General features: G+C 49.0%; 1 protein-coding gene and 1 long non-coding RNA gene across 2 annotated transcripts in view; both read right to left on the bottom strand.

The window, feature by feature from the left end:
• Window positions 1–18,268, bottom strand: part of LOC137632272 (uncharacterized) — a 71,878-nt gene extending 53,610 nt beyond the window's left edge. Inside the window, exon 1 of the long non-coding RNA XR_011042038.1 lies at window positions 18,148–18,268. This is a non-coding gene — a long non-coding RNA (uncharacterized lncRNA). The remainder of the gene's footprint in view (window positions 1–18,147) is intronic.
• LOC137632537 (mucin-16-like) overlaps window positions 1–18,801 on the bottom strand; it is a 458,011-nt gene that overhangs the window by 372,762 nt on the left and 66,448 nt on the right. The gene's annotated exons all lie outside the window — the stretch shown is intronic.

Here is an 18,801-nt window from a genome sequence, read left to right as displayed (position 1 = left end):
GATCCCATGGCATAGGAGCTCAACAACACTGGATTCGCTGTCAGGGGAGGTTGAGATGAAATGAACGGGACGCGATATCCTTGTCCGATCACAGAGACCGTGTTGCTGCCACCTGAGCACGCAACTTTGCAGGCGCTCCCCCACAGGTGGACACGCAGGGGATTGCCTCGGCCGCTCCTTCTAAGATTTCTGCCTCCCCTGGAGGATTTTCCGCCCTTCTTGTCTTTGACAGGAAAGGGCTGCGGTTTAGACACCTTGGTCTTAGCTGCCGGAGCCTTCTTCGGTGTCCTGCGAGGCTGCTGTTGTTGTTGAGGAACTGGAGGTTTGTAGGGCCGAGATGTAAGGGCCTTCTGGAGGAGCGAATCATGACTCGTCTTCCTCCACCTCTCAGCTGTCCATTCTACATCCTTGGGCTCAAACAGGTTTCCTCCAAGGATGGAGGAATGTCTGAGCTTACTGACATCCATAGCGGGGACCTTCGGGTGGAACCTCTCAGTCACCGCATCATGACGCTTAACCCTTTAACCCCCAGGCTATTTGGAAATTTCCAACCCTTAACCCCCAGGGGGTTATTTTTTTCCCAGCACATTTTGCAGTATATATTTTTTAAATTGCTCTAACAGCCTTAATTTTTGTCATAGAGAGGTCAGGTTGGTCTCATTCTCTTGGAAAATGTCTGAATTTTCTCAAAAAATTATCAAAAATATGAAAAAATAAATTTTTATAGCATTTTTTTGCAAGGACGTACCGGTACGTCCATGGGGGTAAAGGGATGGCTTTTGTGAAACGTACCAGTACGTCCTTTGGGGGTAAAAGGGTTAAGAATCGAGTTAGCCCACAGGTTAGTGACCTGGTGAGCTAAAAACTCGATGGAGCGCGTGCCCGAGAGGAGGAAGGTCTCCAGGGCCTTCCTATTGCTCTCCTTGGACAAGTCCTCAGAGCGCAATAGGATGCCCAGAGACCCTAGCCAGACATCCAGCCACGAAGTGACCTGCATGGCACACTTCGCGACTTTCTCCTAGCTCAGGATCTCCGACGCTGAGAATGTCACCTGCCGGGCATTGAGTTCCTCTAAAGAGAGACCTTTGGTGAGCTCTTCCACGGAGTGGTGGAGGGGAAGAGCTAAACAAGACTCCTCCACGATCTCGAAGTACCTCCTCTGCTGAACGCGAGGAGGTGGGAGGAGCTTGTTCCCGGCAGAAGAACGGCTGGAGGAGGCGAGCTCGGAAAGCTGGCCCTCGACCTTGTCCCTGGCACTCTTCACCCCCTGGGACCAGAGCAGGGCTGCACTGGTCTTGGGGGGCTTCTGAATGCCGTAAACCTGGGTCAGGACCGTATCCTTGCCTTCGCGAGGGGCGGTCTCGGGGCCCTTAAAACTATTGAGTTGCCTCATTAGATTACGGACCTGCCAGAAGGCGTGCTAAGACTCGCGCTGCTCTCCTCCTTGTGGACTGGCAGCTAAGTCTCCTGTCCCCATTAGCTCTTCATGAGGGGACACGCGGACGTTCTCCCGGGGTAAGGTTGGCTCTGGACGACACCTCGACGATGAATTGGGTATCGTCTTTGAGTCCTTGGGCTCCCTCCTGGGAGGGATACAGGACTCCAGCAAAGAGGTCTGGAAGGTGCCTCCTACGCGAGACGTTTCTCTTCCTTGAGGTGGGGGTTCCTCCCATTGGTGCCGTGGGAGTGTGCCTCACCTCACTGGATTCTCCCGAGGACGGGAAAGGTTCGTCCATAGGAGAAGGAGAAAACGCCTGCAAAGGGGAAGGGGCCTTCCCGACGGACCTCTTGGGAGCCTGCTTAACCCTGGGAGAAGTCACTGTGAAATCCACTCCTCTCCTTCTCTTCAGCGGGGGCGAGGGATCCTTTGGTTTTAGTCCCAGATCAGCGAGGGCTGGCTTCATAGCCTGCACGACCGCTTTCGTCAGGGAACCAAACCAAGGCTGGTGGCTGACTGACGCAGTGTCAGCGATTCCCGCTGGAGGGAAGGGGATCGGCTGATCCTTAGGAGTGGAAACTATAGGGCCTGCCTGAAAAGAAGAAAGGGAAGAAGAATGTTGCTTGGACCTCTCCGATGAGTCTTCTTGCTCCTGGACGCGTGCTCGGCGCTTCCGAGATGGCGATCGCGAGGACGAACTGGAAGCACGCGGCCCCGGTAACTCGCAAGTTTGAGCGCGCTGCGAAACCCGGTGGGGGGCGCGCGTGGGCGTTGGGGCGCGCGTGGGCGCTGGGGCGCGCGTGGGCGCTGGGGCGCGCGTGGGCGCTGGGGCGCGCGTGGGCGCTGGGGCGCGCGTGGGCGCTGGGTCGCGCACATGAGGGCGCGGGCGAGCGTGGGCGTGTTGGCGCGTGGGCACGCGGGCGCATGACCGCGTGGGCGAGTGGGCGCTGGCGAGGGGGCGCGTGGGCACGCAGGCGAATGTGTGCGTGAATGCACAGGTGAGCGTGTGCCTGGGTGATCGCTGGCAATCGGAAGAACGATGGCACGTAGGCGAACGGTGGAGCCTAGGCGAGAGGAAGCGCGTTGGCGAGGGATGGTGCGTTGGCGAGCGATGGCGCGTTGGTGAACGAAGACGCGTGCGAGTAGGCAACCGACTACGCACAGGCGAGTTAGCGTGTGGGCGAGTCGGAGACCTATGGCGATCAGACGCATGGGCACGTTGGTAAGCGTTCGCGCACAGGCGAAGGATCGCGCGGGCGTGTAGGAGAACACTGGCGCATAGGAGATCGCCGACGCGTAGGATGGCGCGCAGTGGCACGTAGAGAAGTGGCCAACTGGGGCGCAGGGCCAGGGGGCGCTGAAGTGCTCGAGGGCAAAGTCTCGTGGGCGGGCTCAGGAGATGACTCGTGGGCGCGCGGGCGCTCATGCACTTTAGAAGTGCGCGCAGGCGGCGGTCGACGCGCAGGGGAACGCTGGCGAGGCAACGGAACAATGTCCTTGCCTGCGCCCAGATCCAAAGATCGTGGGCGCATGGGCGAACGTTGGCGCGCATCAGGAACTGGGCGCGTAGTAGTGCGCTGACGAGCAGGAGGTTGACGGCGCTCAGGAGACTGTTGACGGCGCTCAGGAGACTGTTGACGCACAGGGCGAGCAGCAGGGACCGAAGGGCGCGTGCGCGCAGGTGAACGCTGGCGAGCAGGCAAACGCTGGCGAGCAGGCAAACGCTGGCGAGCAGGCGAGCGCTGAAGATCAGGAGAGCGCTGACGAGCAGGAGAGCGCTGACGATCAGGAGAGCGCTGGCAAGAAGAGTCTGGCGACTCATCCGCAGGAGGGCGCTTACGCGCAGGAGAGAGCTGGCGAGCAGGAGAGCGCTGGCGATCAGGAGAGTGCTGGCGCGCAGGAGAGCGCTGGCAATCAGGAGAGCGCTGGCGAGCAGGAGAGCGCTGGCAATCAGGAGAGTGCTGGCGAGGAGAGTCAGGAGACTTCAACAGGAGAGCGCTGGCGCGGAAGAGCGCGCTGGCGAGCAGGAGCGCGCTGACGAACAGGAGGGCGCTGGCGATCAGAAGAGCGGTGGCGATCAGAAGAGCGGTGGCGCTTGCGCGCTACTGAAGGGCGCACAGGTGAAACCTGGCGCGGAAGAGACTTACCCACATTGTGGGATAAGTCCTTCTGCCCCGAAGGGACCGTTGCTTGCGTAGGCAAGGAAGATCTGGCAGGCACAGGAGATCGCGAACGATCTGCGGAGAGGTCCAGCGATGTTACTGCCACGGTCTGCTCCCGACGAGAAGAGTCCTTTGCAGGGGACGACGAGGATGAAGACCCGAAGAGAAGGCGCCTTCTAAATCCCTTGTAAGGAGAAGGAATGCCTCGGCGACGAAGAAGAGGGCGAGCCTTGCGGCGAAGGCGACCTCGAGGCAGGATATCACCGTCGTCGGTCCTCCAAAGAGGAGTCTCTGTTAGTGCGCTCCCCCAAGGGGGAGCAACACTCGAAGGAGAGACCGTTGGACCCAGCTTCCCCCTCGAAGGATGTTCGGAGGGGGAACCTGAGCCTTCAGCAACATCCGCAACAGTAGCAGCTGGGGTTTGACCCAAACCGTCGGACGCCTCTGCCACAACAATGTCGACAATAGCCAGAGGGTCTACCTCTGGTATTACCGGCGACTGTTGGACAGCTGCCCCTAACTAGATTAGATCAAACAGGGCTTCCTTGGAGGGCGAGCCCTTAAGCCCAAAGGAAGCCCAAAGCTGGAAAAGATCATTGTTAGAAACAGTCTGGTCATAATCCACAAAATTAATAAAATCCTCCCCCGGAGGGGGAGGTGGAACTGCCTCGCTATGGGAGGCAACACCCTCTCCCGAACCCCGAGATTGGGAAACAAAAGAAGGACCTGCGCTACCACTCGGCGGCCTCTCACGAGACCGAACAAGTGGGAGCTTCGGAGGAGGTTCGGGCAACGAAAGAAGAGTCCTTGGAGCCTTCCTTCCCCAGGGCAGTCCCTGAGGGAGAACGGTCTCGCTTAGAACTCTTCTTAAGCCGCCGGGCAAACCTCTCCCACTGGGAGGTAGGCCACTCCCGACATTCCATACAAACATTATCGCTTTCACACCGTTGACCTCAACACTGCGGGCAAAGGGTGTGAGGGTCTGTCTCGACCGCCAACATGAATGTTCCACAGGGGCGGTCGGGAAGTCCAGAGCATTTCCGCATGATGGGAAGAAAAGGTAGAGGCCAACTTCAAACACAAACACACACTGAAAGAAAAAGAAAAACAGATTAAGGCTGTCAAATATGCGAGGACGGGACAGAAACGTCAGTACATTGTCCGAGCCAAAAGTGAAGTGAGGCAGGTCACCGGTGTTTGTGTGTGTGGGGGGGGGGTGTTAGCTAGCTACCCCTTCCCTACCCCCGTGCTAACTAGCGCGGGGGTAGTTTAACCCTCGTTAAAATCTAATGGCTCGTCATTTCAGCTACGCCGAAAGTAAATCCTATGTAAATAGTGTGGTTTGTATTTCGGTTATGAAACAAAGCTGAATTTTCTGGCTTCACTGAAATCATAGTCCTATTACAGGACAAGCATTTGTTGTATTTGTGTAGAAACAAACAGTGGTTTGAAAGCCCATAAAGGTAAGGTTCAGAAGAAAATACCACATCAAGATTGGCAATGCATGAAAATAACACTCGAGTAACAAGAGGTCTACTCAAGAAAAGATATGCTGAAGAGCATAATCCTATTTTCATTAAATGTAAGAATTTAATTTTACTCTGCGCACTCCAGTGACGACAAGTGTTGAGACACTTCATATGGTGTAGTTACATACCCATCACTGAACCATCAAAGATAACTGCATGCATATCCAATGAAGGCTACAGTGCCTGTAACTGGTATGGTATTCACTAATTTTTTTCTTTTATTGATACAGTACTGTAATGGATTAGGCTTTTCAGTGCAGATACCCTGAAGAGAGTTTCCCTAATATCTCAACCCATTATTACTTTTTTCAAAGTATCTTTTACCATAAAATGGAGTTTTTATGATAAAACAAAGTTTTATGAATACTTACCTGGCAGTTATATATATATATATAGCTGATATCTCTAAATCGGCAGAATTTTTCAAAACGAGGCAACCGCCTTGTGGTGGTTGGGAGGTAGGTGGTAACACCCGTCACAGGGTGGTCCAAGGAATCATTCCCATGTCTAAGACTTCAGTTCATCTATGCCCGACCTGTCTCCTGAGGGGAGGTGGGTGGGCCTTAGAATATATATATAACTGCCAGGTAAGTATTCATAAAACTTTGTTTTATCATAAAAACTCCATTTTTATGAATAGTACTTACCTGGCAGTTATATATATATAGCTGATTCACACATTTGGAGGAGGGAAACAGACAGTAAACATCGTTGGGGAAACAACAAAAGAGTTGTAGGAGATAAAAACACCTTGATTCCTTGCCTGCTAAGGTAGCTGATTCAAAGGAACAGCCTATAGAGTGGCTTTCCCTTAGGAGTTATCCAGGAGTAAGCCTGCAAAGCTGCAAAAAACTCAATCGAGTCTGTCAAAGGGATAAGACCAACAACTTGACTAGACTTCAGAAACTACCTTCGCCCCATATAATAAAAAACTGCAACCTTACTCAAACTAACCACCTAACCCTGCAACATAGACATAAACTATCTATCTAGACTGAGGGAACCGCACCACAAGACGAAGTCCACAGGCCATCATAAAAACACAAACCCTCATACATGCATATAAACCAAGGTTGAGTGGGGTTATTAACTCCTTGCCTAATACAGAAACCGCAGCTATGTATGGGCCCAAGGTATAGCACTTGCCAAAGACTACTCTCACCTCTCTAAGTTAATGAGAAGTGAAGACAGAGTTGCTCCTCCAGAAAATAGCATCCATGAATAGCCTAACAAACATATATTCCTGCTATGCCAGAGAGGTAACAATGGCTCTCACTTCGTGAGCCCGTAATTTCAACAGGGCGAAGTGTTCCTCCTCACATAAGAGGTGGGCTTCCCTAATTTTCTCCCTCAGGAAAAAGGACAAAGCATACTTAGACGGGTTTTGGCGGACCTTTCACTGAACACCAAAACAAGTTGGATGCACAGCTCACGTTCATAGTGTGAGCCAAAAAAAAAAAAAAAACTTGAGGGACCTAACTGGGCAGAGGAGTCTTGCCTTCTCTCGACCCACTAGGTTCGTGAGGTTAATGACATCAAACGTCGTAGGACAGGGTTACGAAGGGTTCTCGCTCTTTACGAGAAAGATGAACCTTAAGCCACAAACTTCCCTATCCTAATTGAAGTTCACCCTCTTCCCAATCGCCTGGACTTCGCTGACCTCTTGGCATTCGCTAGAGTCATAAGGGAGAGGGTTTTCTTTGCCACAACCCGAAGAGAGGCTAGCGAGATAGGTTCAAATTTCTTGGAGCACAGAAACTTAAACACCACATCCAGGTTTAAGAGTACCTATTACGTCGTCTGAAAAGACCCAATGAGGTCCTGCAAACCTTGATTTTGGGACAACTCTAGGCCTCTATGCCTAAAGATGGTGGAGAGCATACTGCTGTATCCATTGATGGTAGATACAGCCAGCTTAGCATCCTGTCTGAGGTACAAGAAGAAGTCTGCAATCTGGCTCAGAAAGGTAGTGGATGAGGAAACCTGTGCTGCCTGCACCAAGCTCTAAAGGTCTCCCACCTAGATCGGTAGACTCTTTGTGAAGAGATCCTCCTTGCTCTGGCAATAGATTTCGTCGCTTGTGCCGAAAAGCCTCGAGATCTGACAAGCTTCTAGTCAGTCTGAAGGAAGTCAGTTGAGAGCAAGGGGGGTAAGATGATACCTCTCGAAGTGGGGCTGTTTGAGAAGATCTGGACTTGCCGAAGTCTTCTTGGGAAGTCCATCAACATGCCCATCACTTCCGAAAACCTTTCCCTAGCAGGCCAGAATGGAGCCGCTATGATCATTCGCCCCGAATCGAGGAGAGCGAATTTCCTGAAGACCAGATTGATGATCTCGAACGGGGGCAACGCAAACATGTCCACCCCTGTCCAATCCATCAGGAAGGAGTCCACTGCCAGAACTTCCTCATCCGGGACTAGGGAGCAGCAGTAGGGGGTCCTCTCCTTCCAGTTGGAGGCAAAAAGGTCTGATACCGGTCTGCCCCACAACATCCAGAGACTGACAGACTTGCGGGTTGAGAGACCATTCTGAGGGAAAAACAAGTCTCTTCCTGCTGAGCATGTTTATCCCGATGATTCTTGCCCTAGAACAAACCTCCTTTCTAGATCCAAGAAATCAGAACGAAGGCGTCCTTGATCTCGACACACGATTCGACTGGTGTCATCACGAAGTCCCAAATTCTCATGTTCAAAGTCATGATCCATGCTAGAACTTTAAAATTGAGCGTCCTGAAAGACGAGGCGCCGATCGTCCCGTAAGACGTGGCGCCGATAGTCCTGTAAGACGTGGTGCCAAAAGTCCTGTAAGACGTGGAGCCGAGAGGTTAACAGAGCGAGACGCTGAACGTTCTAAAAGACAAGGTGCTGAGCGTCCTGGTGTCAGAAGAGACTCTTCTTGCTGACAGGAAGACCTAATTATTCGATAGGCTCAACATTATCTAAAAATCAAGATACAGGGACGCTCTGATTTCTCCAGAGAGCAGCATTCCGCTACATAAAGCAGAAGTTACGTGAACATGAGAGGGGCGGAGCTGAGATCAAAACACACGCCCGAAACTGACCCATTCTTCCTTGTAAACAAACCCCAGATAAAGTTTGATTGCATCGCCTGCCACTTAGACTCCTCTCTAGAACTGGGAGAGAGAATCGTTGTAGCTAAAAACTAAAGGAGGTTTCCCTATACAGTAAAAGGAAAAAGTAATCCTCCTTTAGAAGAAGTACTGACCAAAGGTCTGCTCCCCTCTTCTCCAAAGATTTTGATGTCTCCGTGGAGGACTTTGACTTCTGAACGAAGGCGTAAAGAGCATTTACGTCCAGGACCGGACAAAAGACTCCCTCTCCCAAAAGAGAGACATTGAAGCTGCAAAGTCGGTTAGGCAGAAAAGTCTTATTGGAGTAACTAACAAAGGAGGATTCACTAGGAAAAAGATTTCGCATCCATCCCAGAAAAAACACGGACCAAAGGTCTGCTCCTCTCTCCCAGGCTCGCCAGAAGTAGCAAAGTCTGGATCCTACTGTTGTTAGTCATCAAAGGTTTCTGTTTTAAGAAAACAAAAATTAATATATTCTTAAAGCTCCATTAATGGCCACGTGAAAACTCAAGAGGGTGGGGAACACGGAGCAACAGAACTTAGGATCCTCTCCTTCTGTTAACCTCAAACAATTCGACAGGAGAAAAGGGATCACTAAAGTCATCCTTGACAGAGAGCTTATAAGACGTGGCGTCGCCATGAAAGGACAAGGCGGCGATCGTCCTATCATCCTGAAAGACGAGGCTGCCCACGTCCCGAAAGACGAGGCTGCCCACGTCCCGAAAGACGAGGCTGCCCACGTCCCGAAAGACGAGGCTGCCCACGTCCCGAAAGACGAGGCTGCCCACGTCCCGAAAGACGAGGCTGCCCACGTCCCGAAAGACGAGGCTGCCCACGTCCCGAAAGACGAGGCTGCCCACGTCCCGAAAGACGAGGCTGCCCACGTCCCGAAAGACGAGGCTGCCCACGTCCCGAAAGACGAGGCTGCCCACGTCCCGAAAGACGAGGCTGCCCACGTCCCGAAAGACGAGGCTGCCCACGTCCCGAAAGACGAGGCTGCCCTCGTCCCGAAAGAGGAGGCTGCCCTCGCCCCGAAAGACGAGGCTGCCCTCGCCCCGAAAGACGAGGCTGCCCTCGCCCCGAAAGACGAGGCTGCACTCGCCCCGAAAGACGAGGCTGCACTCGCCCCGAAAGACGAGGCTGCACTCGCCCCGAAAGACGAGGCTGCATTCGTCCTGAAAGACGAGGCTGCATTCGCCGTGAAAGACGAGGCTGCATTTGTCCTGAAAGACGAGGCTGCATAAGTCCTGAAAGACGAGGCAGCATTAGCCCTGAAAGACGAGGCTGCATTAGCCCTGAAAGACGAGGCTGCATTCCTCCTGAAAGACGAGGCAGCATTCGCCCTGAAAGACGAGGCTGCATTCGCCCTGAAAGACGAGGCTGCATTCGCCCTGAAAGACGAGCCAGCATTCGCCCTGAAAGACGAGGCTGCATTCGCCCTGAAAGACGAGGCTGCATTCGCCCTGAAAGACGAGGCTGCATTCGCCCTGAAAGACGAGGCTGCATTCGTCCTGAAAGACGAGGCAGCATTCCCCCTGAAAGACGAGGCTGCATTCGCCCTGAAAGACGAGGCTGCATTCGTCCTGAAAGACGAGGCTGCATTCGTCCTGAAAGACGAGGCAGCATTCGCCCTGAAAGACGAGGCAGCATTCGTCCTGAAAGACGAGGCTGCATTCGCCCTGAAAGACGAGGCAGCATTCGCCCTGAAAGACGAGGCTGCATTTGCTCTGAAAGACGAGGCTGCATTCTTCCTGAAAGACGAGGCAGCATTCGCCCTGAAAAACGAGGCTGCATTCGTCCTGACAGACGAGGCAGCATTCGCTCTGCAAGACGAGGCTGCATTAGTCCTGAAAGACGAGGCAGCATTCGTCCTGAAAGACGAGGCAGCATTCGTCCTGAAAGACGAGGCAGCATTCGTCCTGAAAGACGAGGCTGCTTTCGTCCTGAAAGACGAGGCTGCATTCGTCCTGAAAGACGAGGCTGCATTCGTCCTGAAAGACGAGGCAGCATTCGTCCTGAAAGACGAGGCAGCATTCGTCCTGAAAGACGAGGCAGCATTCGTCCTGAAAGACGAGGCTGCATTCGCCCTGAAAGACGAGGCTGCATTCGTCCTGTCTTGAAAGACTTAGCGCCGAGCGTTACGGCAAAATGATATTCACTATGCCGCTCGGCGCGTTCGGTTCCGACCAGAGGGTTCATAAGGCCGACTGGCGCTCTGGGACAAAAACCGAGTCAATGATGGTTTGTAAGCATTGATATTAGCAGAGAATATCTATGACTTAAGAATTGCCATTAAAATCAAAAGTGATGCAATGCAAAATTCTAAAAGCAGTGTAAGAATCTTAACGTTCAACGCTCTTTGCTTTACCATGGCAAGGGCGAGCATTCTGGGAATGTTAACAGGAACGCTCGCGAGGGCGTTTGCTCGTGAGCTAACGCCTCTCGTTTCCTTTCGCCGATCGACGTTCCTTCTCCCATGGGCCGGGGAGCTTGGAAGAGGTCTAAGGCTAGGAAAACAACGTCCCTGTGCTGAAAGAATCCAATGCCTAATTTAGCATTGAAAACTTGCACTAAAAACTGTAACAAAATATTTTTTATAGAATATAAAACTGACATTTCCATAATAAAAAAAACTTTCAAACATACTTACCCGGCGGTCACAAAAAGAAAAAACCACCGGGCAAGAGTTGAGAATAAAAATAGATGTTGAAGACACTCACCCGGTAGTTACATATAACCACCGGTAAAATTAAATGTCATAAATACCTACCCGGCAGTTACATACAAACGCCGGGAAAGTTATACGTTAAAGATTAAAATGAACAGAAAAAAGGGAAAACAAATGTAATCCACAATTAATTCAAAGGGAATTAAAAAACAAGCGAGTTGTAATGATAAAAAGAACAGATATAGCAATAACGTATCTATACATATAAATGTAAACAATAGGAACATATAAATGAAAAAGCTACTAAAACTAGAATTTCCATATAAATTAGTTGTTGTTGGAGAATAATAGCCAACACTTAAATTCCCATATCGAAAAGAACGCTACCAAGGCATGTTGGGACTGCACCGATAGTAACGAGTAACAGCGCAAATTAACCATACGCTAGTTCTATTCAATTTATGAAATTAGATCGATGATTTAAAGAACGAACACCAAATGGACAAACATTTCTTTAAAATTTTACATTAAAAGTTAAAAAACTTATATAAGTGGAATTCCTCTCATTCTTTGCATAAAACAAATAAAGAGAATTGCAAGACATACATGAAGATTACATCACACGACTGAGACGTCATAGAGTTGCCTGAACGTATTTCCGTCATCAGGATTAAAAACTTTGCAACTAAAATATAGTGCACAAACAAAACCTCTGCATACAAACTGTGAGGATCAACCGACACTTTCGGTAACCTAATGTTGCATACATCACTCGCACAAACACGAAAATTAAGTTATCACTCATGATAAACAGAGTAAATAATAAAAATAAAACACGATTGCCAAAACCCTAAATCAGTGTACTTCACCAAACGAAGTCCAAAAAAGCGAAGAAGGGAAAATGATTCGAAAAACTCTCAATGGTGGACCGACGATGTTTTCGATCCAACCGGCAGAGATGAACTGAAGTCTTAGACATGGGAATGATTCCTTGGACCACCCTGTGACGGGTGTTACCACCTACCTCCCAACCACCACAAGGCGGTTGCCTCGTTTCGAAAAATTCTGCCGATTTAGAGATATCAGCTATATATATATAACTGCCAGGTAAGTACTATTCATAAAAACATACATTATTAGTAAAGTTTTCTATGGAGCATGGCCAACTTTCTGTTCAATAACCGACATCAAAGTGGCCATGAGTTGGCAGGAGAAGATTTGGAAAATCATAGTAAAATTTTTCAGCTCTGGCAAATCTTCTTTTATCAAAACATTGCTGTTTTTAAGCGCATGTTAGTACTCCCCAGTCCGAGATCTTTTGGCATGAAGAGATCCTTTAATTCGCCGTTTGCTAGTCACTCGTCACTTTCCAACAGCTCGTCACTCACCAGCTGTTCGTGGTTAGTCAGTTGCTCATCATTTTCCAGTTACTCGTCACTCTCCAATTGCTCGTCACTCACCAGCTGTTCGTCATTCACCGGTTAACAGGCGTTCACCATCGAGCAGTTTGCAAATCTCTCAGCGATCACCTCCTTGCACTTCCGCCTCGCCGTTCACACACTCCTCGTCGTTCGCCAGTACATCGGCGTTTGCCAGTACATCGGCGTTCGCCAGTACATCGGCGTTTGCCAGTACATCGGCGTTTTCCAGTACATCGGCGTTCGCCAGTACATCGGCGTTCGCCAGTACATCAGCGTTTGCCAGTACATCGGCGTTTGCCAATACATCGGCGTTTGCCAACTCCTTGCCATTCACCTAGATGCTCTGCTTTACTAGTCACCTTCCGGCTCATAGGCGCCGATTGCTAGGACTAGATTGCCAATTGCCTAATCAAGATCGTAACTCTCCTTCTAACCCTCACAGGTCAGCTTGTGATCGCCGCGCGCCAGTGCAGGACACTAGATCAACGAGCGTTATCGCCGCGCGCCAGTGCAGGACACTAGATCAACGAGCGTTATCGCCGCGCGCCAGTGCAGGACACTAGATCAACGCGCGTTATCGCCGCGCGCCAGTGCAGGACACTAGATCAACGCGTGTTATCGCCGCGCGCCAGTGCAGGACACTAGATCAAAGCGTGTTATCGCTGCGCGCCAGTGCAGGACACTAGATCAACGCGCGTTATCGCCACTGAGACGACTCCCGTCGTCCTCCCCCTGGGAATTCACCTCTCCTACGACAGTGTTCTCCGGTCTGTCAAGAGGAGCCTCATGTGCACAGGTATATTCCTGAGCCTTTGTACCCGAACGACACTCGTTCCCCCAGGGCTAGGCCAGCCAGGAACCAACTACCCAAGGATCCTCAGCATGGCGGATGTCCGGTTACGTTCCCTTCCAAGAGAGCACCTTTGAAGGTCGAGCAACCTTCCACTTCTAGGTCTCCCTTATCCAAGTCTGAACTTGGAATCATGTCAACTGGACCAGGTAAGGATTCTAATCCTGCTTCCTTTGAGAAACAATAGCAGCCAACAAAACCGCCAACTAACAGGACTTCAAACGACTCAAAGGGTATCGAAGAAGCTCTTTCCAGTTATAGAGCGATGGGCTCTAAGTCCTCTCGTGGAGGTATGAGTAGCAGTGGGAGCGGCATAAACCGCACCTACTAGGATGGGCAATCCTCCCACTTGTCCACCAGGAATCCTCCCACTTGTCCACTAATGGGGGGATGCCTGAAATGCTGCTGGCCAATGTGGCTGCAGCTTGGGACCAAAGCCTGGAAAGTCTCTGCGATTCGTTCAGGGTATTGCGTCCTGTTCATTCAATCACTCCCTCCACTGACTCGGAATCCAGTCCCATTGAGCTCCTACGGGAATAGATCCAAAAGGAGCTGGTCCTTCGGGCTGAAGTCCAGACCATGTTGCAGAAGGGTGCTCTCCGAGAGGTCCTCAACGGTTCCCCAGGCTTCTTCAGTCAACTCTTTCTTGAGAAAAGGTGTTTGGAGGCTGGAGAACAGCCATCGACATCTCAGCACTAAACAAATTTGTCAGCCAAACGCCATTCAGCATGGAGACGGCAAACGCGGTCAGACAAGCGGTAAGACCACAGGACTTCATGTGCACACTGGATCTCAAGGACGCATACTTCAAAATTCCAGTTCATCCATCTTCAGGGCAGTATCTAAGGATCATAGTTGACAACAAGAAATACCAGTTCAAGATGCTGTGCTTCGATCTTTCCACAGCACCTACGGTCTTCATGAGTGTGTTCGCCCTAGTGTCATCTTGGGCTCAGAGGGTCATCATCCGTTTCCTACGATATCTGGATGACTGGCTGATCCTAGCAGACTCAGTGGCAACCCTTCTTCAACACCGAGACAGACTTCTGGAGCTTTGCAAAGATCTGGGGATCGTGGTAAACCTTGAGAAGTTATCCCTGCTTCCCTCTCAAAGACTAGTATACCTAGGTATGATCATCGACACCGTTCAACAGAAAGTCTTCCCACCAGACGACAGGGTACAGAGCCTTAGGAAGGTAGCAAGATCCTTCCTCAGATGAGAAGAGCTCCCAGCCCAGTGATGGTTGTCTAATAGGTAACCTATCATCCTTGGCCCGTCTCAGTGCCCAATGGCCGCCTTAGGACCCGATGTCTCCAATGGCAGCTGAAGTCCAGGTGGAATCAGACCTATTCCCCAGACATTCTGGTCTCCATAGGACTAGAAGAGCATACGGACCTCAGGTGGTGGGTGATAACTCTCCTTCGGAAGGTGAAATTGCCCAAAACTTGGTGGAGGTTAACTTTCCCTCAGAAGGGAAGGTGTCCAACACAGAGAGGTTGATCTCTTGGCATACACTCTCTGCTTCCCGTCAACGAGCTGAACTCGAACTGATGGTAGTCCTCGAGCGCTGCCAATGGTGTATGGGCAAGAGGGCATGCACCACTCGTGACGTTCCTGTCCACCAATTAAATGAAGATGTACACTTTTAAGGTAACAAAATACCAAAACAACTGACCTAAATGGTTAGAGACAGAGATAAGGAAGCAACTGATTGCCAACGTCCAGGAACCACCAATCCACAAGGAGTGGAAGCAGTAGTAGCCACAGCAGACGAGGTCGGAAACGAACGTTTGAGTGTGTCGAACGTTCGCGAGAACTGACAAGGGGAGATGAATTGATGTACAGTAAAGGTATTCACATCCGAATGCACAAGTTACACAACCCGTTCCACGTGGTGAGTGAGGTTAAGCACGAAGGTTGAAGAGTGTGTGGCACCACTCCTACCACTGGCGAGTGCAGGTTAGGTTCCAAGAAAAGATTATTTGCTGAACTCCCCTATGGATAAACTGTGAGCGAAACCGAAGTAGAGGGTATTAGTAATCGTAGATTAAAGTTTTGTACATTGTCGAAGGAAAGGGCAACGCATAGTAGAGCGCACCAGCATTGATGTGGTTGCATTCGCTCCTGCTCTGAACAGAAGTCTAGCGCGTGTATCATTTGCGAGCACTACTGAAGTAGCGCGCACTTGCGTTGATGAAGAACACCCGCTCTTTCTCTGAACAAAGTCTAGCATGAGTATCCTCTAGCTGAGGAGACTCTCGAAAAGACTCGATGAAGAGTTCGTTGCAGCAATAACGCTTGAAGAAATAGTGCGAGCGAGCTAGCACGTCCGTCTATTGTTCTCTACCACAGGTGGCAAGCTCACGCTCCTTATGATTGGCTCGCGGTGGTCATCATCCTACTGGAATCCCATAGAACACGCATTGTCTTCAAAATTGCGTCAATCATCAAAATACTCCCGAAGAAGTTTGGCTGAAGTGTGGTCACAAGCTGATGGGCGATCACGAGCTGACCAACAATCACAAGCAGAGGAGACATCATAAGGAGAGGAGCAGTCACAAGGTGGACTGTTGTTGGTATAGTAGTTCCTACTGTTGGCCCTACGAGATGGGGGTGGTGAGCGCTGGTCGAGGTCGATGGCCTCGTCGAACTCACTGGGGGCCAGCAACCTCCTCACGATCTGAGTCAGGCTTCAAGGGTCTAGTGAATGGCATGGGCGAAACTGGACGCCTTCTCATATTCCCGCATGGCGGAGACCACTCCAGAGAGGAACGAACCTGCGTACAGGAAAGGTGTCCCCTGAAAGGAGCTGGAACAAGTTTCCACCTTTTGCACTCCCTCCACCGGCCGACATCTCGAAACGAGGGAGTGTGGCGTCGTCGGCGATGAAGGTATCACTCTGGGGAGGACCAAACCAGCAAACGGGAAAGGTGTCCACCGTGAGTAGCAGGAACAAGCTTCAGACTTTGCATTCCTTCCACCGGTTGAGCTAACTTAGAACAAGGGAGTGCAGTGTCGTTAGCGCTAACCAGACCACTCAGAAGACGTCACCCGTGAACGGGAAAGGTGTCCCCCTGAGAGGCACAGGAACAAGCCTATACTTTTGCACTCCCTCCGCAGGTTGAAGTCTCAAAATGAGGGAGTGCAATTGATTTCCAACTTCTCTGATGACAAAAAATACATAAAGCATAAAGAAAACCACTACATTTCTCTTCACATACTGCCCTTTACCTATTCAAATGAGAAAATGAATGGAAAAGTCAAGTTAAAGGGTGTCTGTGTTAGAACACTGGCAAAGTACTAGGTCCGTGAGCTCCTTTAGTAGTTGGGATGCATATTAAATCCACAAACAATTGCACAAATTATTTGGATCCTCTTCCCAATATATTTATTTCACTCTTTTGCTTACATTTTCGATGTCGAACGTGTGTGCTCCCGTTTGCGAGTTAGTGCATAGCTTGCTTTGAGGTAACAAATTTATACTTCCTGCACACAAGCCCTCCCACTTTCTTTCTACCAATGGAATTACTACCGTTCGTTCATTTGTAAGTACTGTAGCTCTTCTTCCTTCCTTCCCCTACCATATGAGGAAGTTTACCATATTTGGGCATGTATGTATGCTTGAGAGTGACATAGGCAGTTCTGTGACATACCCAGTTTTCTTAAGACACCTCTTCATTTCCTTTGTAGCTAAATTACGTTGTCGGGTGTGCTCTATCGGGCCCAAAATAACAAAATGTAATGGCTGCTCTTATAGCTATTTCGATGCTATAGCCAAGTTTCCCAGTGATTATCATGGTACCCCTGGTCTAGTGAATAATTTCTTAAAAACTCATTGTGTTATCCGTCAAAGATTAAAGTGTCCCAAGTATGATTCTGACTTGGCTTATAAGGATGACCAGCACATTTTCTACAGCAAAGCTTCTGTAACAATTGCCAAGACAAATACAAGAGATGTAGGTGTCTATCATAAGGTAAGGATTTATTTATAATTAACTTTTAGTTTGTCACCAGGGAAGGGGGGGGGGGGTTTCAGGGGAAGGAGCTTTCCCTCACATCTGCGACCTGGGAAGGGGGTCCTGGGAAGCTTTGTGACATGGGAAGGGGGGTCTGGGGAGGATTGGCCCCTGTCTAGGTCTGTGACCTGGCAAATACTGTACTAGGTTAGGTTAAGTGGGTTTGTTAGGTTCTGTGGGCTTTTAAAAATCTCGAAAGCGTTAAATAATCACGTTTTATCCAGTTTTCGTACACCCAAAAGTACCAGGTTCCCATGTGTCCGTTGGGAAGGGGGGTCCATGATGGTAGAAAGGTTTATTTGCAGTGGAAATAAAGGTCAAATTCGTTGCAAGCACACTACTTGCTATATAATAAGTAATTTTTCCTATTAGAAATGTTGTCCCATGTTGTTCTATAATTTTACTGAAAACTCTTTAGGTTAATAAATTTGTTCTCTCTTATTATGTATTTCCGCCGATAATGTATTCATATGAACTTTTTTTTATGTGCTTTACCCAACAAAAATATAAATTACAACAAAAGCGTTGGGTGGGATTCTATCGTAATATTTCCCTAACCGGTTCCAAGATATGTTCGCAATGAATATAGATATGTCATTCTAACAACAGATCACTTTACATCAGAGACGAGTGTCTTCTGGTTAGGTTAGGAAATACCAAGAAATTTCAACGGTTACCATTTGTGGTTAAGGGTTAAATTTCAACCAATGCAGTCGTAAAAATGGATCGCTCTCATCTCACTTAACCCAACATGAGACGCAATGTCAAAATTACCCTTCAGCTTAACTAATCCATACCAAAATTTAACTTCTTAACCTAAGACTAAATTAGTAAACCAAGATCCCCTCCACTTCTTAACACCTTGTTTTCTCCTGAGTGAAAGACCAGACCAACTCATATTTCAATGAGTAACCTAATTTGATCAACATATACTCCAAAATATGTTGATGTAAATATAAAGGATATCTTACCTTACTTGATATTTTGGAAATGATCGAAGAGATATATTATTTGGTAACTTTAGTAATTTAACTTTGTGTTAAAATCTATGATTGACATCTGTGGATGACAAACAGGAGAGACACGAATGAACTGCGCCATCTGTAGGCACTGGCCTCGCCAAATTGCCAATACTAAGACAATAACAACTTAGTAAAAAAAGAAAAAAAAAATAGGCGTAAGAGGACCCACATCTAATAGCAGAATAGATCAAACAAGTCAATAATGCAAAGTCGTCTATGTTAACTTACCGAAAAAGGCTATTAGACCAATGACAAAAATGTTATATACAATATACTGTATTACAATATAATACTGTACATAAAAAATTTGTTGTTGATGTAGCTTTTATATATATATATATATATATATATATATATATATATATACATTGTGGACTACATACACTATACTCATTCTAGTGTCAAAAAATTTCCATATGCAAACTCATTCCCTTAGCATCGAAATGTGTCTCTTAGGTCTATATACCGTAAGGGGGGGGGGGATAACCGTATATTAGGGGAAATACTACAGACTCCATAAATTAATATTTAAAAAATATATATATTTTCACGTCAATATTCTGAGTAAAACCATTTGTGGGAACCCTGGAAGAATAACTTTTA

Source organism: Palaemon carinicauda, chromosome 41 (genome assembly GCF_036898095.1).
Source record: "Palaemon carinicauda isolate YSFRI2023 chromosome 41, ASM3689809v2, whole genome shotgun sequence".
Taxonomy (NCBI): Eukaryota; Metazoa; Arthropoda; class Malacostraca; order Decapoda; family Palaemonidae; genus Palaemon; species Palaemon carinicauda.
This window is presented reverse-complemented; position numbering and strand designations above follow the sequence as displayed.